Source organism: Haematobia irritans, chromosome 2 (genome assembly GCF_050003625.1).
Source record: "Haematobia irritans isolate KBUSLIRL chromosome 2, ASM5000362v1, whole genome shotgun sequence".
NCBI classification, from domain to species: domain Eukaryota; kingdom Metazoa; phylum Arthropoda; class Insecta; order Diptera; family Muscidae; genus Haematobia; species Haematobia irritans.
The window spans coordinates 230,968,132-230,994,739 of record NC_134398.1 but is presented as its reverse complement, the minus strand read 5'-3'; the positions used below and the strand labels follow the sequence as shown (position 1 = coordinate 230,994,739).

Genomic DNA, 26,608 nt, shown 5'->3' with positions numbered 1-26,608 from the left:
TGCAGATATCTGTGGCCTGTTTTGACTATTGCAGATGGAAGTATCAGAGGAAGCAGTACTGTTCTCGGTACAAAACTTTAAGTCTCTTTGATTTTCTTGATTTCGTGGGTAGTCATAAGGTATTGTTTGAGTTTTTTTGTATAATTTCTTATTCAGGCTGCATTCAAATGACTCTCCAGTCGTCATAAACTTAAAAATTTCCAAAGATGATACATTCCCACAATGTATTTTATAAATTTCTTCTACCAATTCTAACATATGATAAAATCCCCAACTAAAATAGAATAGTAGGCTATGAGAGTTTACAATTTTTTTTTGGTATATTTTCTTAAAGTGTAAGACATTACCTAAAGTGAGTGCTGCGCAGTCTGTGAAATTGTTTCTTTGGCATTTCACTGCTAATTGTTTAGGAAACCACTAATACTAGTGTTAGTCAAATTGTTTTCCGCAACAACAAAAAAATCTACATGAATAGCAGACTAAGCAATTGATGGCAGCTCTGCAGCGCCGATTGTAAAGGTGGATTAAAATCGATGTTTAAATAATTTTCACTAAGGTACTTCTAGCCAAATCGAACAACATGCATGAGATTGTATTCCAATACTCAAAAGTATAGACCTATCTGTGTGCATACTGAAATTTTCTAATGTGGTAAGAGCAACAAGATCAGGTGCGTCGTTATCTCTTCCTGTTACCTTAGAAAACAGCGCTGTTTCCCCCTCACAACACTCATACAACAACGTGAGTTTTTCCGTCTACATATAAATCAGAGAGATAGAGAGAGAGGGTTAGTAGATATGTGGTCATATTATTAGTCAGTTGTTCAGTCTATTTGTATGGTGAGAATGCTAACAGAGACCAAACGACAGACAAAGTGTCTGTGGGCTAGCTAACATGAGTATATCGATGTTGGTTGGGTCTACGTCCACATAACCTCTCCACCCACCTCCTTCAACGATTTAGAACTAACGACCAGAAACCAGAAGCAGGAACTGTTGCTAGTTTTACTTGCAAGCAAAAAGACATACACACACACGCGGATTCATTCCTGAGGCTTATTTCATTTCACACAATTGTGTAGATAAGATTTTATTGTTCGTCTGAGATGTATTCTCCCATAATCACACTCTGTGTGTCATAGTATTCGTCATTTGTATTGGCTCATTGAATAAAGTTCTCGTGGAGAACAGGTATTCCACCATATGTTTAACTTTTAGTGACTGTTGTACTTAATTAGGGTTGCCCAAGCAGATGTTTGTCAAAAAGTTTACGAAATTTTAGCTGGGTTTAGAAATTGTATAAAAGATTTGGTTTAGGGTTCATATTTATTTTTTATTAAGTTATCTTTTTATTATTGCCTAAGTAGTTTCTTTGAGTCAAATAAAGTTCGATAGGAACAAAATTGCTAACGGCTACCATAAGCAAACATATATTTGGTTTAGATGAATATATTTTACTACACACACACACGTAGAGGTGTCCCATTGACGCAATGGTTACTATGCCCGCCTTGCATACATAAGGTCGTAGGTTCAATCCCAATTTCGAGCGAACATCAAAGTTGCTTTATACCATTTCAGCAATGCTGGGGACGTTTCTGAGTATAACAAATCTTTTCGAAGTGGTTTCACAGTATTGTGAAATGCCATTCGGACATAAGTATGAGAAGGAGGTATTTTATCATTGAGCTTAACACAGAACTCGACGGCACTAATTGGTATCACAATGGAGTGAGGAGTGAGGTTAAAATATCGGGCTGCCTTTATATATAACTTAAGCTTTCCTAGGGTCGACTGTTCCCTAGGAGGCCTCTATATAAGTGAAGATATATACAGGCGCACCTGTAAATAGCACTTGGCATTAAATAAGATACAAGAAAATGGTATCTTCAATAACGGCAACCCTAAGATAAAGCGCCTATAGTATGAAGTAAAAATGGTAGAGGGATATTATGTTGGTTAGTTAACTCAATTGGCATTGAATAGCATGTGGGGTATGTGATATGTTTACATGACATTTGGAGAAAGAGGAAGCAAGTGTTGTCGTTAAAATGCATTGATTTCATTGGTGGCTAACGGTCGGTACTCCTTAAGATTCATACACAAAAGAAATGAAAGGAAAACACTATGTTATGCTTTCTAAGTTAGTTTTTATCACTCTCTATGTCTCTTCTTTTGGAAAACAAAAAAAGGCTTATGTAGAAACCATATAATGTTTTCATATTCCTCATCATCGACTCCGCAATCTTCATAATTACTTAAGAATGTGTAGTAATTGAAAACTCTTATAGTATCCACATTTGAATGGAATCTATTTCCGGATAATTCTTGCTCTATTATTCGCTAGTAGTTATTGCCCCCTTGTATTGGTTATATTGTAGCAATAATATGCTAATTGTTTATTGAATTTTCTGGGAAATATTTATGGCGATCCGTTTCTTGGGAAGAATGGGGTGAGCTTGTAATAATTGCATGGAATTACAGAGAAATTTTATTGAAATTGATCACTGGTGGGTGGCAAACAGATGAACTGAAAAACGTATAGGAAAACCTCGAAGGAACACTGATCTAAATATATTTGGACGAACAAAAAACACTAAAATTTTGAATTCTCTGGAAGGAAATCTGATTAATACATCCATGGAAACTGTATTAATAATAGGTATATTTTATTGTATAAAAACAACTGCTTAAATGTAAAAAATAAAGTACATACAATGTAATAAACAGAAAAGAAGAAAGAAAGAAAATGGAAATATATATAACTATATAACTTTTGATTTTTATGTATTTTTTTCAAAAGTTCCAATTTCTTTCTTTTTGTAATTCGATCGTCGAACATATAGTCGGACTCGCCTATAACAAGGAAGTCCCTTGTCATCGGTGGTGCCACCTGTTGAGAGCTGAAAATCGTCAATTATTAAAATATTTTTCGTAAAAAAATCGTGAATACACTACGAGTATTAAGGAATACTTGTTCTGATTAAATTTTTTTACTAAATCTTTCTTGAGAGAAAATTTTCTTTTCTTGTATGTTTCTTAAAATCATCGTCAAATCGCCAAATGCCAAATTTACCATTAAAAAATCGTCAAAATAACGAAAAATCTTCAGAATTTGTAACGCTGCTTGGCATTGAGCTAAACATAAAATCGGGCAGCATTTATTTATAATAGAGAAGTTCGCCACTTGTGGTATCACAATGGATCAATTTTGTTAGATTGACTTTGAAAGAAAAACGATAACGTTTATCCTTCTGCTTGCCGAAATACATATCATGATATATACATAGATAGTTAGCTAGATATGTAGGCAGATGAGAGATAGATATAAAGCTTGACAGATTCCATCTCAGAAGTATTTGCAACATATTTGTTAAGCCCATAATTGTGATTTCTTCTTATTACATCGCTTTTCGCCGTTTATTGTCATTGTATTGTCTTGTTGCTGCCCGGTATCTTATGGGTCGTTATATGAAATCACAATGGAAATATTGAATTAATTTCCGCCTATATTGTAATTATATTCCATACGTAGAGCGAGCTATATTAAACAACAGAGTTCTTTATCTGAATAAAACAGAAATGGAAAGATTGTCGTTTTTTTACATTTTCATCTTTAAATAGGTCATATCCGTATCTGGTAATACAACAGCTTTGACTTTTGTAGATTGTGCTATATTAAAGTGTTATAAAAATCAATACGCTAATTTAATTTCATTGAATATTTTTTTTATTTAAAGCAAGTCATTGTATTAACTTTGCTACAATGAAGAGAAAGAGACGCATGCACAGGTTCATAGTCCCAGAAAATATTAATAGATTCTAGTTTCTATGGGTGGACCAAAACCAGTTTCTCCAACTGTGGTAGGCAATATTTACTCTGCCCTGAAAAGCTCCCATACACGCAAAAAAATTCTTATTCAATCACGAAATTAATTGATCCAATTCATTTTTTATTTGAAATGTCTTCACGAAAATGATAGTATCAATCACAGTTTTAATTGGACATAAGAAAAATACATGATTAAACAATTAATTGATTTCGTTAGAAAATTTAAATTATTTTTTAATTGATTTAATTAAAAATTTAATTGATTTTGATTGCCAAACTCAATTAGTTTTTTTAATTAAACTCGTAACTATTTCAATCCCTTTCTTAACTGACTTACGCCCATTTTCATGAAGCTCCGTTAGTGCTCCGTTAACTAACGAAATTTTAAACCGTATTATGGGCATAGCTGCCATCTTGGGTATATATTCCATATGCCAGTTAGGAACTTAACTGCCGAAAATTTTTCAGTTAAAGTTAACTGGAGAGAAGATATTTGGAATTTACATTCTGTTAACTGGCAGTCAAAACCTAACGGAGCTACATGAAAATGACCGTTAGTGTTTTTAGTTTGATTAAAAAATAGATTGTATTAAATAAAATGTTTAATTAAAAATTAAAAAACCAATCCCTCAACTTCTTTTTATAGCTTCCCAGCAAAAAAAATTTGGAAGTTCTTCCAAAGACACAACTTTAAAAGCACTTCCAGGAGATGCACTTCCAATGATGTTCTTTATTTTAACTACCCAGGAAGTTCTTTTAATTAATTTTTTTATAACTAGATTTTTTCATACTTATAATGGGTAATTTTAACTTTTGTTGTTTCAAATAAGTTATAAACACAGTAAAAATTCATAAAATGGTACAAATCATTTAAATTTGGTCGAAAAAAAAAGCTAAATCCAATCTGAAAAAATTGTTAATTTTTGCAAATATTTGAGGTCAAACGTTTCCGACAAGCATTAGAATCCATTAAAAATTATAAAAACTTATAATAATTATTTATTTGACAAAATATCACAGAATTTTTTAATTTACATCCAAAACATTGAATTCGGATCACACCTAAAGAAGTGATGCAAATTCAGTGCAACGGCTGTTGAAATGGATCCGTCCTATGACAACCATGTTAAATTCATCACTTCTGCGTCAATTTTGCACCACTTCCGGATCCAAACAGAACATTTTCATTACTTTTTTGGCGACGCTTTTTTTGCTGGGTTAGTCTTTCGAGTTTGAGTAAAAAAAGTTAATTGTACCAATTAATCCTTTAATTAAATATATATAAAAATCTAATTATACAATTATTTTTCGAGCTTTATGGACAGATATAGATTAAGGAACATGGTTAGCTATTAACCATGTTCCTTAATCTATATCTGTCCATAAAGCTCGAAAAATAATTGTATAATTAGATATAATGCATGTGGACGTCAATTGCCTGTTTCGGTATCAGGCTAACATGTAATATATATATAAAAATGTTAAATAATTCTAACATATATTTATTAAAATCTTAATTCTATGAATTTATTGATGGAAACAATTTTCAACGTCAATGAACTGTTAAATTGGAAATATTTTGGTGATATATTTTTTGTGTAGTTATAGGCTGTAAGACGGCTCGGTGCCATGGGTCCATATGATACTAGAGCATATCACTCATGTAGAAGCTTCTAAAGGGTTAACAGTGTGAAAAACATGTAGGGCTGCATGTCTGATTGGTACACATTTTAGGCGATTTCATTTAAAACATAAACCCTAATATATATGCAAAACTAAATCATACATGTAGTGCGATTCCTTTTTTCATTTCACTTCAAATAAGAGATTTCCAAATAGGTTTTCATGTTTGTCGAAAGTTGGAATTGAACTCATAACTCTCTGTGTTTAAGGCACATTACAATTGCTTAATATACCTTTGTAAATAATTATATAAGAAGACTTACCAATTCTGTTTACTATCCCCGCTGATTTGTTATTAGAACTTCGTTATGTCTGCTGTCGTCGTGTGTGTGTGTGTGTGATTTGTGATTTATTCGACTGGAAGGACACCCAGTTGTTGAAAGTTCACCAGTCGGTCTAATGGTTTGAGTACGTAATACTCTTGCTTTCGTCTGTGTTTTGTACTTTGCAATATTTTGTTGTTGTTGTTGGATACGATTTAGAATGGATGGAAGCCAACAAAACAACACAAAATGCGGAAGCGGATATACCTACGTAGTAGCGTAAGTGGAATTATGATGTACCAAGAACATATGTACGTACACACGCACACTTGCATTTACATCAGACTTTACTCTCTGCGTCACTGTTATGTTGCCACTGCTGTGAGTCAATTCAACAGAAAAATATTGCAGTATGCAATGCAAATCAATGCGCTATAGAGACAGTGGGGGTAAACAGGCCGCCGTTTTATTGCCGTTGTTATTGTATTCCTGTTGTTCGATTGAAATGTAATTGCCTTTACTGCTGTTGATGTGATTGTTGTTATTATTGTGTAAATTCCTTGTAAGGCAGCAACAATAATAATACACCAACAACTGCTCACAAGTCAAGTAGTGGCAAAAATAAAGCAAAAAGAAAAAATCGCCTACCTTTCTTGTATGCGCTGTGCTATAACGAAGGGGGGCCTTCTCTGCTTACTAAAGGTTGGCTTATTTTCTTCTCAATTTCTTTTTTTGCTTTTACGTTTACTTTGTGCTGTTGTTGTTTTTGGGCGAAGGGGGCAAGCGACTAAGAGAAGAAAGTTCCGGCTTAGATTTTTTTCTTTAAAACTGCAAAATCAACTGCCGGCTGTGTTGGGTAAAACTGTGTTTGTTTATTTTTTTCTTTTGTTTTTCTTCTTAAATTTTCGCAATTTCAGTTTTTGGCTACTCAGCAGTTTTGATTATTCGTCTTTGTGCTGGCTAACTGGCAGGCAGGCGGGCGCTATTATACACCGTATGTCGTAGTCGTTTGTTTGTCAAAGAGAGTAAAATATTTGTATTGAGTGGAGAGCCAAACAGTAAAGTGCAACAATAAGAGAGCTTAGTAAATGTCTATGGCTCTCTGATTGACAAGAATGCTTGTGTGTTGCTTCCTTTTTGTTGTTGTCGTCACTGTTTTATGTTTTTTTCTTGGATTTCTTCAACTAAAAATGCATTTTTCTTCTTTTGCACAGTGAATGAGCGTGTGAGTGATTTGTGTGTAAAAAGGGGGGATTTAAAGCAAGAGTATGGCTGTTGAATAAACTTACTTCCGTCTGTGGGTTTTATTGTTGTTCTTCTTATTCTGCTTCTTTATAGGTTTTTGCTCGAGTTACGAGATTTCTTGTTTTTGTCTGTTTTGATTTTCTTTTTCGTTATTTATATGTGTATGTGTGTGCTCTTTGCACTTGTAAATGCCCTTTTCTATGTTTTTGTTTGTTTTTCCTTCTCTTTGTTGATGGGTGAGAGGGGCAATCAGGGTTCTCGTTGATTATTACTGCTTGTAACTTTGGTATTTCCGCTTATTATTCCGTAGAAATGGAAATTTCGTTGTTGTTGTTGTCGGTGTCTAGTTCGCTCTTGTGTTGCTGGGTTGATTCTGAACAATTTTCTTCTTAGTTTACATGGCGTCTCTCCCAAACGATGATTGTCTTCCGCTTTTGTACGTCGTTAAAACTTAAAAATAAAATTGTGAATGACGGGAGACGAGAGCCAATGGGGCAAAGTGTAGCATTGACGTCGTCGTTGTTGCTGCTGGAGGAAATGCACACTACACACAAACACCGAGGGAAACAGAGAGAGAGCGAACAAAACTTTATTTTTGGTTGTTTATTTAGATTTCGTTATCGTTATCTGTCACAAAAACCGACAAAAAACAAACTCAAAATCCCCTTGTCTTTAGAATTGACAACAATAACAAAACGTTCGCTTTTATAGATTTCTATTTACTTTTTGATTATCAAACAGTTTAACTGTAACTTGAAGAGCAAGAGACGCGGAGCGAGAGATAGAGAGGGAAGAACATTAAGAGTTGACAGCTATGGTGAGTATTGGAGAATGCAAATGCAATGCAAACATCCGAAAAAAAACACGACAAATGCAAATCAACAAAAAGAGTTCCAAACTGCTGCTTGTTATCTAGCCCAGTATGAATTATTCTTGTTGTTGTACGGCTGTTTGTTGTAATAAAACTGTTTATCATCAACACTCTAGACGAAGTTATTGTTTGTACCTTTTGGGTTTTGTATGCAGGCTGGCTATCACACTTAATTATTTAATCTTTCATTTGTTTTCGTCAAACACTAACAGATATGGAGAAATGCAGCAACAGAAAGTTATGAAAAATCAAATACAACTTTGTTTTATTGCTAACGGTTTACACATACTCCAAACAAATCGGTGTTTTCTTTAAAATTGTATTTTTGTCTCTTGAGAAGAGGGGGAGGATGAGTGGTGCTATTTCCGTTATTCAATAAAAATGCAATGTTTTTAATGTTGCTTTCTTCGTTTTCCGTTTTTATTTTCAGATGGTTGTTGTTGTTGTTCACTTGTTGAGATATGAAAATTATCTTTCTTTTGGATTTCTTATTAATATTTTACTATTGTGTTTTTGTTTAGCATTCATTTATTTATTACTATACGTTTTGTTATTTTCTTATTTTTATGTTTCAACACGAAATTCTTATTGGAATTTTATTCTTATTTTCTTTTATTTTAAAAATTCTTTTCACATTCCCAACGTGATGTGAGTTTTTTTGTGTTCTTCTTCTTTTTATTGTTTGTGTTTCTTTGCGAGTTTCTTTTTCTCTTGCTAAAATAACCAAACCGACGTCATCGGCGGCTTACAAACGACTGGCGTAGAAAACAAAATACAATAACGTGAAGCCGTTTGGATTTGTATTTGCCACTCTGCACTTTACGCTGTCTACTATGACGCTGAGATGAGTGTGGTATACGACAGAGTCGTCGTCTTAGTAGACGAAGCGCTCGCGCCATTCAGCGAAACGAAGACAAAACATCAAGAGAATAGCTCGCACACTGGCAAGCTCTCACACCCAACACCCTCTTAACCCACCTCCGCAAAAAATACCTTGCCCAACAAGAAAATCATCAACATAGAGGCGCATTATCTTTAATAAAAACGAATCGAACTAATACAATGGGAAAAATAAAAATTAACGATGTTCTTTGATTTTGCAAATGACCACCCTATCTCACATCTCTGCATTATAGAGGAAGATGCATCAACTACAATAACAACAACAAAAATGAGAAACACGTGCGTTTAGTGTGTTGATGTCGGATTGATGTCAAATGTCACAGTGATGTTACGTTGTAAATCATCTCTAACCCTATCACCATCCTTCTTATTCTCTTTTCTCTAACTTGAGAAATTTAATAGTTGCGATTGTTTTTGTTGTCGCTGCTCTAAAGCCCGCCAATCAATGTAACGTTTGTCCCACCAACTACCATTACATATCAACAAAAACAATTGTTTTGAGAATTAACTGAGAGCATATATGCCAGAGATTCTCAAATATGAACGTAATGTAAAGTGCTCACCGGTCATTTCCAAATTACATTAGGCGGCAGAAAAAATTCGTACTTGCATATTAATTAATAAAAAAGTCATTAAAGGTTTGATACGCATATAAACGTTCTAATCTTCTGATTAACACTTAATCGGGGTATAAACTACTGGTTAGTCAATTTTTTTATGTGATCAGCCGTTTTATCGATACGATAAATGATAATCCATTCTACCTTGGATAAAATAACTTACAGGGTGACATCAAACTATTTTTGACCATTTCTGGATTAGGGTTACTTTTTTTAGATAAACAAAAGGTAGTAACGGTTGCCGGTGGCAAGGAATTTTAAAACTTTTTAGCATTGTCTTCTAGATTGTATGGAGTCTATTTTAGATAAAATGGCACAATAAAAAACAATGCACACCATTTTAGTTATCGGTCGATATCGACTGAATTATGCACGCTAGTTAGGCAGATATACAGACATCGTACTCCAGGAAGCACAACAACCCCAAATTTGGAGACCCCTTTATATGGGGCTGTGTATAATTATGGACCGATATGACCAAATTTTTATACCCACCATCATGGGGATATAATAAGTTTGTCATTCCATTTGGAACACATCGAAATATCGATTTTCGACCATTCTTGATCTGGGAGAAATTCTAAGATGATATAACCATGTCCGTCTGTCTGTTGTAATCAAGCTACAGCTTCTACAAATGGCGATAAAGGGTGATACGGTCAAAATTTGGTCAAGGGAAAACGCGTGTAAATCGGTGAAATCGTTTATTTAAAAAATCAAATTAAATTTCTTTTTCAAGTTCAATTAGTATAAAATTCAGGAAAAATATTCAGATAGGCTTTCGCTTTTCCAAATCCGAATTGCCGGGCCTCACGCTTGACACCTGCCATCAGATTTTGTACAGCCACCTTGTCCACCTTCTTCGCCGCAGAAAGCCAGTTTGCCTTGGACTGCTGCTCGTCCTTAGCAGTTTTTTTGGTCTTCTTTAGGTTCCGCTTGACAATAGCCCAGTATTTCTCAATTGGGCGGAGCTCTGGCGTGTTGGGAGGGTTCTTGTCCTTGGGAATCACCTGCACGTTGTTGGCGGCGTACCACTCCATGGCCTTTTTACCGTAATGGCAAGATGCCAAATCCGGCCAAAACAGTACGGAACAACCGTGTTTCTTCAGGAAAGGCAGCAGACGTTTATTCAAACACTCTTTCACGTAAATTTCTTGGTTGACAGTCCCGGAAGCTATGAAAATGCTGCTTTTCAAGCCACAGGTACAGATGGCTTGCCAAACCAGATATTTCTTTGCGAACTTTGACAGTTTTATGTGCTTGAAAATATCTGCTACCTTTCCCCTTCCTTTTGCCGTATAAAACTCCTGTCCCGGAAGCTGCTTGTAGTCGGCTTTGACGTAAGTTTACCACGCAGTCAAACTTCGTCAGCATCGTCGTGAACAGCCTTCGGGATCGCGCTTTGGCCGTCGTATTTTGTTTATCGTCGCGATTTGGAGTCACTACCTTCTTGTAAGTCGATAGTCCGGCTCGTTTTTTGACTCGATGCACGGTTGTAGACGATACACCCAGCTTATTTGCGGCATCTCGGAGAGAGAGGTTAGGGTTTCGCTTGAAACTACCGGCAACTCTCTTTGTCGTCTCAGCGGCTTCCGGTTTTCGATTTCCCCCCGATCCAGACTTCCTGGCTGTCGACAAACGTTCCCCAAACACTTTAATTACATTTGTAAAGGTTGATTTGGCAACTTTTAGCGATTTTGCCAGCTTTGCGTGCGAGTAGCTCGGATTTTCGCGATGCGCGAGCAAAATTTTGATTCGCTGCTCTTCTTGCTTGACGGCATTTTGACAACTGAAGAGTGAATTCCAAAATCAAAATAGGAGCACATTCTACACACACACACCTTCAAAATGAGGGGTGTTCAGGTTCAGGCAAAATTGAAAGAAATACGTCAAGTTTATATTGACCAAATTTTGACCGTATCACCCTTTATCGTCCTGAAATTTGGCATAGTTTCGTTTGTTGTTTGCAGGCAGTTCGAAGATGGGCTATATCGGTCGAGGTTTTGTTATAGCCCCCATATAAACCGACCACTTGATTTGGGGTCTTGGGCTTCTAGAAACCGTATTTTCTATCCGATTTACCTGAAATTCGAAATATAGATGTATTTTAAGACCATGAATAGGTGTGCCGAAAATGGTGCTCATCGTTCTATGTTTTAGTATAGTCCCCATACAGACCAATCTCCCGATTTTATTTCTTGGGCTTCTAGAAACCGTATTTTCAATCCGATTTCCTTGAAATTGGAAATCTTGAGGTATTTTAGGACCACAAACAGGTGTTCAGAATATATTGTGTGTCGGTACATATTTGGATATATCCCCCTTATAAACCCGCCATCCGATTTGGCGTCTAGATTTTTTAGCTTTTTCAGAACCACAATAAGCTGAGCTGAATTTGGTGTGTATCGGTACATGGTTTTGTATAGACTGATCTCCCGATTTAACTCCTTAGTTTTTATACCCACCACCATAGAATGGTGACGGGGGTATAATAAGTTTGTCATTCCGTTTGTAACACATCGAAATATCGATTTCCGACTATATAAAGTATATATATTCTTGATCAGGGAGAAATTCTAAGACGATATAACGATGTCCGTCTGTCTGTCTGTTGTAATCACGCTACAGTCTTCAATAATGAAGCAATCGTGCTGAAATTTTGCACAAACTCGTCTTTTGTCTGCAGGCATGTCAAGTTCGAAGATGGGCTATATCGGTCCAAGTTTTGATATAGTCCCCATATAAATCGACCTCCCGATTTGGGGTCTTGGGCTTATAGAAATCGTAGTTTTTATTTAATTTGCCTGACATTTGAAATCTAGAGGTATTTTATGACCATAAAGATGTGTGCCAAAAATTGTGAGTATCGGTCCATATTTTGGTATATCCCCCATATAGACCGATCTCCCGATTTTACTTCTTGGGCTTATAGAAACCGCAGTTTTTATACAATTTACCTGAAATTGGAAATCAATACCTCTGTAGGACCACAAATGCATGTGCCGAAAATTGTGAGTATCGGTCCATGTTTTGGTATGGTCCCCTTTTAAACCGACCTCCCGATTTGGGGTCTTGGGCTTATAGAAACCATAGTTTTTATCCAATTTGTCTGAAATTGAAAATCTAGAGGTATTTTAGGACCATAAAGAGGTGTGCCGAAAATGGTGAGTATCGGTCCATATTTTGGTATAGCCCCCATATCGACCGATTTTACTTCTTGGGCTTCTAGAATCCGAAGTTGTTATCCTATTTGCCTGAAATTGGAAATCTAGAGGTATTTTCGGGTCATAAAGAGGTGTGCCGAAAACGGTGAGTATCGGTCCATATTTTAGTATAGCCCCCTAAGAACGATGTCCCGATTTAACTCCTTGAAAATTGCTTCAAATTCAATGTAAAATTTCAAGATTTTACTTCTACAGATTTAAGATTTCAAATCAAGACGTTATTTTATAATTTTCTTGCACACTTACAAGAGATGTTAATGATTCCTCTAAAACTCAAACAAAAATGGTTCTTATAAATCCAGAATCTGATATAGTCCTCATAGGTGAAATCTTTAAATTTATCTTCGGGAAGTGTCCTCAAGTCCTCAAGCTCTCCTGAAGTTTCAAAGGAAACCCTAATATTTGGTTCATGGTGGTGGGTATTTAAGATTCGGCCCGGCAGAACTTAGTGCTGTATATACTTGTTTTTATTCGATTTGCCCGAAATCGTAACGGAGTTCGTTTTTATCGGTCCATTTGTTAAGGTCTCAATATAGACGGACTTCACTTCGTGAGGGTATACAGATTTTAGATTTCAAGTCAAGGCATTATTTCATCATTTTCTTGCACACTTACACGAGGGGTTTATGATTCCTTCAAAACGCAAACAAAACTGGTTGTTATAAATTCATAATCTGATCTAGTCTTATAGGTAGAATCTTTAAGTGTATCCTAAGGAAACGTACTAGTTGAACTGATCTGCTTAGGAGAATATCTGTCATCAAACCTCCTTGAAATGAAATTTGATCGTCCATGAGACTCAAGAAGTCAAATCCGAAGATCGGTTTATATGGGGAATATACCTGTAGTGGGACATGTTCCATTTGCAATACCATCCGACCACACCAACAACAACTACATGTGCCAAGTTTTAAGTCATTTGATTGTTTCGGTCGTAAGTTAGCGTGATTTCAACAGACGGACGGACATCGCTAAATCGACTGAAAATTAGACCACGGCCAAGATCTTGAGATATGTTTGGTGTGATCAAATTCTTTTTCTGGGAATAGCAAGAAGCTTGTTGATATTGTGCACTATGACCTTGGTGGCCTTTAAATCGTTGTTCTCGGGGGCAGCTGTTTTCAGGGTCACTGGATGTACCGTATTTATAACCGATGTTGGAACTCGGTGGCCATTGAAGAAAAAGCTACTAAACGCTCTTTAATTTTGCCGTTTTCCCAGAATCCACGGAGAATCCTTTCCATATACGAAGCTGGTATGACCGAAATTTCGACCAAAGCCATTTATAAGAAAGTAATACAGGTCTATGAATTTTTTAAATTATAGTTATATCTAAGATTTTTTTTTTGCACAAGTCATTCACAACAAGCTGTTATTGTGAATCGAAAACTCAACCTGACTATGGTATACTGTCGAGATTTCCACCGATACCATAAAAAAAAGTAAACTGATTTATAGCAAGAATGAATTACTTCGTGCGAAAATTGAACTAAATTATAACCCACGTTTTGAGATTTCCACAAAGCATTGTTGAAACCAGCAAAGTTTAATGACAACTCACTAAATTGTATGTTAACCTCTCATGGAAGAAAAAATATACTAAAAGTAAAGAAGAAAATAATTGGCCCCAAATCACAGGTTGGCTGATAAGTCCCCGGTCTAACAAAGAAAAACACATTTTTTGGTCAAAATTCGTTTTTATTATTCAACATAGTTCCCTTCAAGAACCAAACAATGATTATAACGACCTTCCAATTTTTTGATACCATTTTGGTAGTACTCCTTCGGTTTTGCCTCAAAATAGGCCGCAGTTTCGGCGATCACCTCTTAATTGCAGCCAAATGTTTTCCCTGCGAGGTCTGAGATCAAAAAAAAAGTCGCTGGGGGCCAGATCTGGAGAATTCGGTGGGTGGGGAAGCAATTCGAAGCCCAATTCATGAATTTTTGCCATCGTTCTCAATGACTTGTGGCACGGTGCGTTGTCTTGGTGGAACAACACATTTTTCTTCTTCATATGGGGCCGTTTTGCCGCGATTTCGACCTTCAAACGCTCCAATAACGCCATATAATAGTCACTGTTGATGGTTTTTCCCTTCTCAAGATAATCGATAAAAATTATTCCATGCGCATCCCAAAAAGCAGAGGCCATTGCTTTGCCAGCGGACTTTTGAGTCTTTCCACGCTTCGGAGACGGTTCACCGATCGCTGCCCACTCAGCCGACTGTCGATTGGACTCAGGAGTGTAGTGATGGAGTCATGTTTCATCCATTGTCACATATCGACGGAAAACACGGGTGTATTACGAGTTAACAGCTGCAAACACCGCTCAGAATCATCAACACGTTGTTGTTTGTGGTCAAATGTGAGCTCGCCCGGCACCCACTTTGCACAGAGCTTCCGCATATCCAAATATTGATGAATGATATGACCAACACGTTCCTTTGATATCTTTAAGGCCTCTGCTATCTCGATCAACTTCATTTTATGGTCATTCAAAATCATTTTGTGGATTTTTTGATGTTTTCGTCGGTAACCACCTCTTTCGGGCGTCCACTGCGTTCACCGTCCTCCGTGCTCATTTCACCACGCTTGAATTTTGCATACCAATCAATTATTGTTGATTTCCCTGGGGCAGAGTCCGGAAACTCTTTATCAAGCCAAGTTTTTGCTTCCACCGTATTTTTCCGCTTCAGAAAACAGTATTTTATCAAACCATTTTTATCACAATAACAAAAGTTGCTTCACAAAAGACGCTCTATCTCACAAACTAATTGACTTACAGACTTCAAATTTTGACACGAATCGTTTGAAGGTTGGTACTATATAAAAATAATATGCATTTAATACTAGCGACGCCATCTATGTGTCAGACCGGGGACTTATCAGCCAACCTGTTATTGAATTTATGTGTAGGGTCATTGAACTTTATACCCACGTTTCGTTCATAAAATGTTTGAGACATACTTACAAAAATGGAAATTTCATAGAGCGTGGAAAATTTCAAAAAAAAAACAAGTATATACGGCCGTAAGTTCGGCCAGGCCGAATCTTATGTACCCTCCACCATGGATTGCGTAGGAACTTCTACTAAAGGCTGTCATCCACAATCGAATTACTTGGGTTGCGATAACACTTGCCGATGGCAAGGTATCGTAAAACTTTTTAACACTGTCTTCTAAATTGTAAGTTAGTCCATAAGGGGTATATATTAAACAAAAAAAAAGGCCGATTAAATATGTATATAATTCAGTTTGACAAAATTTTCTATAGAAATAAAATTTTGACAAAATTTTCTATAGAAATAAAAACTTGACAAAATTTTCTATAGAAATAAAATGTTGACAAAATTTTCTATGGAAGTAAAATGTTGACAAAATTTTCTATAGCAATAAAATTTTGACAAAATTTTCTATAGAAATAAAATGTTGACAAAATTTTCTATAGAAATAAAATGTTGACAAAATGTTCTATAGAAATAAAATGTTGACAGAATTGCCTATAGAAATTAAATGTTGACAAAATTTTCTACAGAAATAAATTTTTTACAAAATTTTCTATAGAAATAAAATTTTGACAAAATTTTCTATGGAAATAAAATGTTGACAAACATTGCTATAGAAATAAACTTTTTACAAAACTTTCTATAGAAATGAAATTTTGACAAAACTTTCTATAGTAGTAAAATTTGACAATTTTTACATGGCTGTTAGAGGCCATATACTAACGAAATGTACCAAATTTCAACCGCATCGGATGACTTTTGCTCCTCCAAGAGGCTCCGGAGGTCAAATCTGGGGATCGGTTTATATGGGAGCTATATATAATTATGGACCGATATGGACCAATTTTTGCATGGTTGTTAGAGACCATATACTAACACCACGTACTAAATTTCAATTGGATCGGATGAATTTTGCTCATCCAAGAGGCTCCAGAGTTCAAATCTGGGGATCGGTTTATATGGAAGCTATATATAATTATGGACCGATATGGACCAATTTTTGCATGCTTGTTAGAGACCGTATACTAACATCAGGTACCCAATTTCAAACGGATCGGATGAATTTTGCCCCTCCAAGAGGCTCCGGAGGTCAAATCTGGGGATCGGTTTATATGGGAGCTATATATAATTATGGACCGATATGGACCAGTTTTTGCATGGTTGTTAGAGACCATATACTAACACCACGTACCAAATTTCAATCGGGTAGGATGAAGTTTGCTCCTCCAAGAGGCTCCGGAGGTCAAATCTGGGGATCGGTTTATATGGGAGCTATATATATTTATGGACCGATATGGACCAATTATTGCATGGTTGTTAGAGACCGTATACTAACATCAGGTACCAAATTTCAACCGGATCGGATGAATTTTGCCCCTCCAAGAGGCTCCGGAGGTCAAATCTGGGGATCGGTTTATATGGGGGCTATATATAATTATGGACCGATATGGACCAATTTTTGCATGGTTGTTAGAGACCGTATACTTAGACCACGTACCAAATTTCAACCGGATCGGATGAATTTTGCTGCTCCGGAAGGCTCCGCAGGCCAAATTTGGGGATCGGTTTATATGGGGGCTATACGTAAACGTGGGCCGATATGGCCCATTTTCAATACCATCCGACCTACATCAATAACAACTACTTGTGCCAAGTTTCAAGTCGATAGCTAGTTTCGTTCGGAAGTTAGCGTGATTTCCACAGACGGACGGACAGCCGGACAGACGGACAGACGGACGGACGGACGGACATGCTTAGATCGACTCAGAATTTCACCACGACCCAGAATATATATACTTTATGGGGTCTTAGAGCAATATTTCGATGTGTTACAAACGGAATAACAAAGTTAATATACCCCCATCCTATGGTGGAGGGTATAAAAATAATAAAATTTAAATCGCACAAATAATTTTTTTGGAAGAAAAATAAGTTAAATTTAGCGTTAGTTTAACTACGGATTTTTGTCGGTGTATATTCTCTATAGAACAACAATGCAAATATATTGTGGATAGGTCATATACGAGTACAGAACAAACACATCCAACTATTTTCAATAAATTCCATCCTTTTGAAATGTTTGTTATTTTTTATTTTTGTTTTTATTGCCTCCTTTAGCCACAAACAAATCATTGTTTCTTTTTGTAGCCCCCAGATCACTGAGTTTAGTGCAACAAACATAATCGTTCTTTTATTTTCATTTAAAAAATATAAACTAATTATTATTTTAAGAAAATCGTCCCAAACAGGATGATGGAAATTAGAAATCAACCAAAAACACAATAGCAAGGAGGCCACACTCAATTTATTAGTGTTCCAAATTGATTACATTCATTACAAGTGGTCCACCCTTCGTTCCGTTTGGTTGATTATGTGAAAAGAGACGAAATCACGGGAGGTATAAATCCCCACACTATAAGCATTTAAGAGGATTTTTTTTAAATGCTATCGTTAATGTAATTACATTTAATGTTCCTTTAGGAAAGATGTAAACCCCTCTTGAACGGTTCTTAAAAATGAGAAACAATTACAAAATTTTGTTTGTGGGTGGTTCACGATCAATTGAGATTACTTACCGTGAAATGTGTCCTATAAAAATATTCCTATTGATCATACGTGGAATATCAGTTGATTCCATCTTCGTGTGGGTATGAATTATTGTTAGGATGTTCTGTGAATACATCATGGGATATAAATTAAAAGTTTTAATATTAGTCCATTAAATAATTTAATTGCATAAAATAAAATAAATGTTATGAAAACTTTTTAGAAGACAAAAAATTTAGTTCGTTATAAAACAAAAAATTTCGTTCGCAAATATTCATAAGCTTCTGATTCTCGGTTACAAATGCAGATGTTTGTAGAATTGGAGGCCAAAGAAAAAGTTCGTTTGTTGAATAATCTGCCTTGTGTAGTACTGAATAGATTTCGAAAAATCCCCAAAAGTATGAAACTTCCCCATTATTTGGCTGATAAGTCCCCGGTCTGACACATAGATGGCTTCGCTAGTATTAAATGCATATTATTTTTATATAGTACCAACCATCAAATGATCCATGTCATTTGACGTCTGTAAGTCAATTAGTTTGTGAGATAGAGCGTCCGGTGAACCATCTCCGAAGCGTGGAAAGACTCAAAAGTCCGCTGGCAAAGTAATGGCCTCTGTTTTTTGGGATGCGCATAGAATAATTTTTATCGATTATCTTGAGAAGGGAAAACCATCAACAGTGACTATTATATGGCGTTATTGGAGCGTTTGAAGGTCGAAATCGCGGCAAAACGGCCCCATATGAAGAAGAAAAAAGACAACGCACCGTGCCAAGACAACGTACCGTGGCACAAGTCATTGAGAACGATTGCAAAAATTCTTGAATTGGGCTTCGAATTGCTTCCCCACCCTCCGTATTCTCCACATCTGGCCCCCAGCGACTTTTTCTTGTTCTCAGACCTCAAAAGGATGCTCGCAGGGAAAAAATTTGGCTGCAATGAAGAGGTGATCGCCGAAACTGAGGCCTATTATGAGGCAAAACCGAAGGAGTACCACCAAAATGGTATCAAATAATTGGAAGGTCGTTATAATCGTCGTATCGCTCTTGAAGGGAACTATGTTGAATAATAAAAACGAATTTTGACAAAAAAATGTGTTTTTCTTTGTTAGACCGGGACTCATCAGCCAACCTGTTATATCCAACTCAACAATTTCCTACCCATTGACGCCAAAAATCCCTAATTTACGAAAACATTTTGGGGATTTGCATCCCAGTTTTTATCCTAAAAGAGCTACAGGGTCGTTCATATGAAATGCAATAAAGTGAAGCGCTATATTTTTTTCAAATTTTATTGTTCAAAAGCAAATAACACCAAATTTTAGAATCAGTTTAGATTTGTTCGAATTGGAAACCTTTGGCACGACAAAGTCATCCCAACGGTACATGAAAGTGACTCATTCCCGGCTAAGCCTATTGGTAGTTTTTAGTGCTAACCTTACTCCAAAACTTCTATAGGCGTAGAAGTCCCACAAATTGAGATCCTGAGATTCCTCCTCCTTTATAAGTCATTTTTGGTGGACGCATGCCGAGCTCGGGTGCCACTCGAGGAAAAAAAAAATCGACCAAAATTGGGAGAAAATTTTACCAAAAAACTACCAAACAAAAAAATTTATTTGCATATTGAGAGACATTGAAAGTCCATTTTAGAAGAGATCTAAAAATAACCAAAAATAAAAAATAAGAAGGTCGTACAAAATTTAACAACCCAAAGAATCTTATTTTGCAAAATTTTATTTCCATAGAAAATTTTGTCAAAATTTTATTTCTATAAACTGAAAAAAATATTTACGTGATATTAAAGATAAGGCAAACTTAATTTTAGGATGCGCAATTCACAAAATATTAATGAAAAATTTCTTTAAAATAATAAAATTTTAATTAAAATTAAGATTATAATTTTTGCTACAAAAACCTTTTTCATTAAATTTGGACACAAATGTTGTAAATTTGCGTCTCTCCGATAAAGTAGCATGTCTTGGAACTAAGGCAAATTTTTCTTAAATTAAATACATTTTTGATTTAAAAAGAATCGTCCTTAAATTAATCGAAATATTGAATTTTTATATAGGCTAAGACTTATTTTGAGTATTTAGAATCTTTAGTTTAAAGTTTTTTTTTCGGAATTAAGAAAACTTTTTTATACCCACCACCATAGAACGGTGATGGGGGTAAAATAAGTTTGTCATTCCGTGTGTAACACAGCGAAATATCGATTTCTGACTATATAAAGTATACACAGAAAAAAAAGTGTCTCGTAAAATTAAGAAGATTTTTACAATAATTTATTACAAGAATTTTCCAGAATTTTAGTTCATTTTTCGTATCTTGAACGAAAATTAACTACTCGAAAGGAAATTTTACAAATTCTAAGTAGCAATCGTTTAGTTCATGGCCTACAAAATACGATGGAAATTTCCTTAAAAAAATTCTTAACTGGTAGTTAAAAATTCGTTTGTCATGCTATAAAACTACTTGTGAAATGTAAAGTATTTTCTAAATAATAAGTGCAATTTACTATAAGATTTTTTTGTATGAGAAAATATTTTTTTACGAAAAATGAACTTGAAAGTGGATAGCAATTTCTTACTGACTATTCCTATAGTTAATAATTGTTGGTAAAAAATTACACAATGAAATATTTTTAGTTCACATGTAATTAAATTTATAGACATTTTCGTCAAAAATGGTAGATAACATTTCATGAAAATTTTGCAAATTTTAAGTTAAACGTTTCATCGTCCATAAACTAGTGTGCCTTTACGAATATTATTCTTAGAGTAAATTGTCAGCAGATGCGATGAACTAATGCATAGTACAGAGATCTTTATCGGAATAGTGGAATGTGATTAATGTAAAGATGATGTTACTTGAGTTTTGTTGTGTATACATGAGCGTGGGGTTGTTTTTATTTTTGTTCATTTAGTGGCTTGTGTGTGTGTGTTTGTTATTCGTTGATGGTTTTTGGCTGGATGAGGTGTTGTTTTCAATAAAGGCACATGTGTTTTTGTTGTTGTAGGAATGTTTTGGCTTTGCTTGGTTTTGTTTGGCATGCTTCAGTTGTATAGTTGTCGTTGGCGTGGGCTGTTGCATCTTTTAAGTAGGTATGCAACAAGGCAATATAAAGGCATAGAATATTTTGGATTTTTGAGTCATATATTGGTGTTTGTTTATTAAACCTTTTAAATGAAAGTTATTAATATTTTATCGGTAGTTTAGAAAAAAGTTATTAAGAATATTTAGTAAAATATGTTGAAATTGAAAGTGTATTGAAATTATCATTATTCAATGTAAAAAATTAATATTCAATTCCAGATGAATTTGGAAAATTTTTGTAATATCTCAGCGTATAGTTTATTCATAAATTGGTAAGTATTTTTATACCCTTCACCACTACTGTGGTACAGGGTATAATAAGTTTGTGCATTTGTATGTAACGCCAAGAAGGAGTAATCATAGACCAACCTTTTAGTATACGGATCGGCTTAGAATTAAATTCTGAGTCGATTTAGCGATGTCCGTCTGTCTGTTGATGTATTTTTGTGTGCAAAGTACAGCTCGCAGTTTTAGTCCGATTGTCCTAAAATTTGGTATAGGGTCCTGTTTCGGCTCAAAGACGATCCCTATTGATTTTGGAAAAAATCGGTTCAGATTTAGATATAGCTGCCATATATATTTTTCACCGATCTGGTCATAATTGTCGTGTATATCAACCGATCTTCCTCAAATTCCGTACATCCGAATATTTTATGAGTCTCGAAAAACTTGCAAAATATCAGCAAAATCGGTTCAGATTTAGATATAGCTCCCATATATAGCTTTCGCCCGATTTACACTCATTTGCCCACAGAGGCCAATTTTTTGCTCCGATTTAGTTGAAATTTTGCATAGGGAGTAGAATTAGCATTGTAACTATGCGTGCCAAATTTGGTTGAAATCGGTTCAGATTTAGATATATCTCCCATATATAGCTTTCGCCCGATTTACACTAATATGACCACAGAGGCCAATTTTTAACTCCGATTTAGTTGAAATTTTGCACAAGGAGTAGAATTAGCATTGATACTATGCGTGCCAAATTTGGTTGAAATCGGTTCAGTTTTAGATATAGCTCCCATATATATGTTTTTCTGATTTCGACAAAAATGGTCAAAATACCAACATTTTCCTTGTAAAACCGCCACTGCTTAGTCGAAAAGTTGTAAAAATGACTCTAATTTTCCTAAACTTCTAATACATATATATCGAGCGATAAATCATAAATAAACTTTTTCGAAGTTTCCTTAAAATTGCTTCAGATTTAAACGTTTCCCATATTTTTGTACCAACATTGTGTTCCACCCTAGTGCATTAGCCGACTTAAATTTTGAGTCTATAGATTTTGTAGAAGTCTATCAAATTCTTCCAGATCGATTGATATTTAAATGTATGTATTTGGGACAAACCTTTATATATAGCCCCCAACACATTTGACGGATGTGATATGGTATCGAAAATTTAGATCTACAAAGTGGTGCAGGGTATAATATAGTCGGCCCCGCCCGACTTTAGACTTTCCTTACTGGTTTTAATATGGCTTTCTTTTGAAAAGAATATTTTTTATGTATATTATTATTTGTTAATTATTTTTTTTTGGAAACCAGTTTAATGTTTTTCTTTGTTGTAAAAGCGATATTTAATTTCAGAGCAACTCCAGACGGATTAAAACAAATTTAAAAAGGTAGAGAATTGGTAAGTTTTCTTTTAAAAATTGGCTTTCTTTCAACTAGAATATTTACGTTTTTATGACCTTTTTATCATCAAAATTACAGGTTTTTAATACCTTATTTTAGTATTTCTTTAATTAATTTTTTTGGAAACTAATGTAATATTTTTAATGTAAAAATAAATATTTAATTTCAGAATAACCTCTTAAAATTTGGACACATTTTTAGTACTCCTTTGCCTGTAATTTAATAGTGAATTGGTAAGTTTTCTTTAACTTTCTTTTAACCCTGGACAGCCATCCTTATTTTTTGTACATTAACGTCATCCTTCGTCATTTTGACTACGGCTGATTTCAAGACGATATAATTTTCATCGTGAGCGAAAAATGGAACCAAACTTGCATTTATTTTCTTATTCAATTTGGTTTTAAGTAGTATAAAACAAAAATTCATAAAACGGTCGAATTAGTATAACTTAAATTTACCATTTCCCAATAGACTAAAATGCATTTTAAATCGAAAATGAAATTACGTGTCGTCATTTTGATGACTGTCTACACTCAAAAAAAAGTGAACTCTCTGGAATTATTATGTTTGGAGAAAGTTTCCTCTACTCTACTAATTTTTTGTGTACGTTAGTTAAATTAACTGAATCCGAGAAAAAAAATATACACAAATGAAGAATAAAGATTAACTAAATTCGTGCCTTCCACCAAATAGTTCAATATTTCTTTAAATTTGTAAATTTCACTACCATTGCGTTCATCATGAACTTCGTATGTCACTAAAGACATTCTTGCAATTTTGAACTCCAATTTTTTCCTTCAAACTACAAAATTTTCTTTAACAAGTGAAAAAACTTAATTATACGTTTGTTATACTGTTTAGTCAAAATTTTCTAAAAATATTCAAAATTTTCCAAAATTAACAAATTTTTTCTTCCTGGTGGGTTCATTGTTTTTTCAGTGTAGGAATATCAAGAATATTTGGTTTTTTATGCATATTATTATTTTTTTCATTAGATTTTTTGAAAAGTTATTTAATAATTTTATTTAATATTTAATTTCAGAGTAACCCAAATAAATTTGGACAACTTTTTATATTTCCCCTCAGCGTACAATTTAATAGAGAATTGGTAAGTTTTATATTAAAACTTTGGCTTTCTTTCAACTAGAATATTTATTTTATTATATCTTTCACATCGATAACAACACAGTTTTATGTGTTTATTTAGAATACTCATTATTTCTCTAATTGTTTCAGGTACAAATTTTATGAGATATGTTTTCCAAAGAAAAGTTGAATTCCTTACACCATTTGATAAAATGCCCCAAATATGGTAAGTTACAAGCTAAAATGAAGAATTAAAAATTATATTTCATTACATGGTTTTAATTTTTAACAATTTTCATTATTGTTTCCATTTTTTCCAGCAAGATATGTGAAAAAATTACCTACGATGAATAAAAAAAGGATAAGTCAAAATGTCCAAACAGCGGGTTCAAATGAACTACTCTCTTTTCCATGTGGTCATAATTTTTATTCACAAAAAACATTGTATTAAGAACTTTCATCATAAGTTTTTATAATAAAGTACTTTTGCTTAAAGATAGTTTAATTTTATTGTATGAAAATTCTCATAATAGTAAAACGGTTTGTTGTTCCTTTAATTATTTAATTTCTCTATACTGTGGAATGATTGATTTAAAAATAGTCTAGTCGTCGACATTTTAAAGAGACTGTTAACCAATTTTTATTATCGGGTTTCCCACAAAATAAGCAAGTAAACCAAAATAATACTGACTTTTTAACGTGGTAGGTGCATATAAATCTTATGGTGTTGTAAAAATGAACTAAACTACAATGTTATAGATGAACTAAAATTTAAGAAAATTACAAACTAGACAAGTTGAAAAAAATCTTAAGGGCTAAATCATGGTCAATATTACTACAGTTTAGTTCATTTTGCAATGGAAAAGGGTTCACTGTTTTTTCAGTGTATATATATTCTTGATCAGGGAGAAATTCTAAACCGACTTGCCGATTTGGGGTCTTGGGCTTATAAAAACCGTAGTTTTTATCCAATTTGCCAGAAATTGAAAATCTAGAGGTACTTGAGGACCATAAAAAGGTGTGTCGAAAATGGTGTGTATCGGTCTATGTTTTGGCATAGCCCCCATATAGATCGATCTCCCGATTTTGCTTCTTGGGCTTCTAGAAACTGTATTTATTATGCGATTTGCCTGAAATTGGAAATCTAGAGGTATTTTGGGAACATAAAGAGGTGTGTCGAAAATGGTCCGTATCGGTCCATGTTTTGGTATAGCCCCCATATAGACCGATCTCCCGATTATGCTTCTTGGGCTTCTAGAAACTGTATTTATTATGCGATTTGCCTGAAATTGGAAATGTAGAGGTATTTTGGGAACATAAAGAGGTGTGTCGAAAATAGGGTGTATCGGTCCATGTTTTGGTATAGCCTCCATATAGACTGATCTCCCTATTTTACTTCTTGGGCTTCTAGAAACTGTATTTACTATCCGATTTGCCTGAAATTGGAAATCTAGAGGCATTTTGGGACCGCAAATAGGTGTGCCGAAATTAAGGTGTATCGGTCAATCTTTTGGTATAACCCCCATATAGACCGATCTCCCGATTTCACTTCTTGGGCGTCTAGAGACTATATTTTCTAACCGATTTGCTTGAAATTGAAAATCTAGAGGTATTTTAAGATCACAAATACGAGTGTCGCAAATGGTGCCTATCGGTCGAAACTGGTTCGTGTCAGTCCATGTTTCGGTATAGCCTCCATATAGACTGATCTCCCGATTTTACATCTTGGGCTTCTAGAATTCGAATGAAATTTTAGACGAACGAAATTCCCCTTTCGTATAAAGTATTTTCGTTTAGAGCAAACTAATCCGAATTTTTGTTAAGCGATTTAACGATTGTCTCTAAAATGTGTGTCAAAGGAAAACTTTGCTTGTCTAAAATTTCGTTCCTCAGAAAAGAAAACACTTCTTTCAGGGTATAACAGGCGCACTGATCATGAAAATTGCTTAAACTGAAATTAAAATTTCCAGATTTTACTCATCGTATTCATTTAAAAAATGGCGGAAAAAATCTACAGGTTTAAGATTTCAAATCAAGGCGTTATTTCATCATATACACGATATGTTTATGATTTCTCTAAAACTCAAACAAAATTGGTTCTCATAAATCCAGAATCTGATCTACTCTTCATAGGTAGAATCTGGTTGAACTAATTTGCTTGGGAGAAAATTTGTCATCAAACCCCATAAAATCCTATATTACCAAGAAACCCGCTACGACGAATAGTTTTCAAAGTACGAGTAAACTATTATATTTGATTCATGGTGGTGGGTATTTAAGATTCGGCCCGCCCGAACTTACTGCTGTATATACTTGTGATGCCGAATCCTATTGGAATGTCCATGGTTTGCGGCCGAAATGTTTGTCTGCCCAGGGTTTCTATACTGTCTTCATTTATCCGATAATATTCGGTATATATTTTGACCCATGTTGGATGAATACGAGCGGGGGCACATGAGTTCTGGTGGGCAATCGACGGTGTACATTTTCGGCTGACCACTTCGGCAATTAGATTAGGTTAGGTTAGGTGTAGTGGCAGCCCGATATTTCATTCTCACTTAGATTATTCAGTCCATTGTGATATCACAGTGGTGAACTTCTC

At 34.8% G+C, this 26,608-nt stretch overlaps 1 protein-coding gene and 1 long non-coding RNA gene across 3 annotated transcripts in view; one reads left to right on the top strand and one right to left on the bottom strand.

Moving 5' to 3' along the window:
• aop (ETS variant transcription factor anterior open) overlaps positions 1–8,654 on the bottom strand; it is a 70,782-nt gene extending 62,128 nt beyond the window's left edge. The window contains exon 1 of one of the 2 annotated variants that reach the window (XM_075297814.1): positions 5,778–8,654. The gene's annotated coding sequence lies outside the window, so the exon portion shown is untranslated. The remainder of the gene's footprint in view (positions 1–5,777) is intronic. The other variant, XM_075297815.1, reaches the window with a different exon arrangement.
• A 15,501-nt stretch (positions 8,655–24,155) lies between these two features.
• On the top strand, positions 24,156–24,511 carry LOC142225380 (uncharacterized). The gene is made up of 2 exons (XR_012719249.1): positions 24,156–24,232; positions 24,327–24,511. It is a non-coding gene; the product is annotated as an uncharacterized LOC142225380 (long non-coding RNA).
• The last annotated feature ends 2,097 nt before the right edge of the window (positions 24,512–26,608 follow it).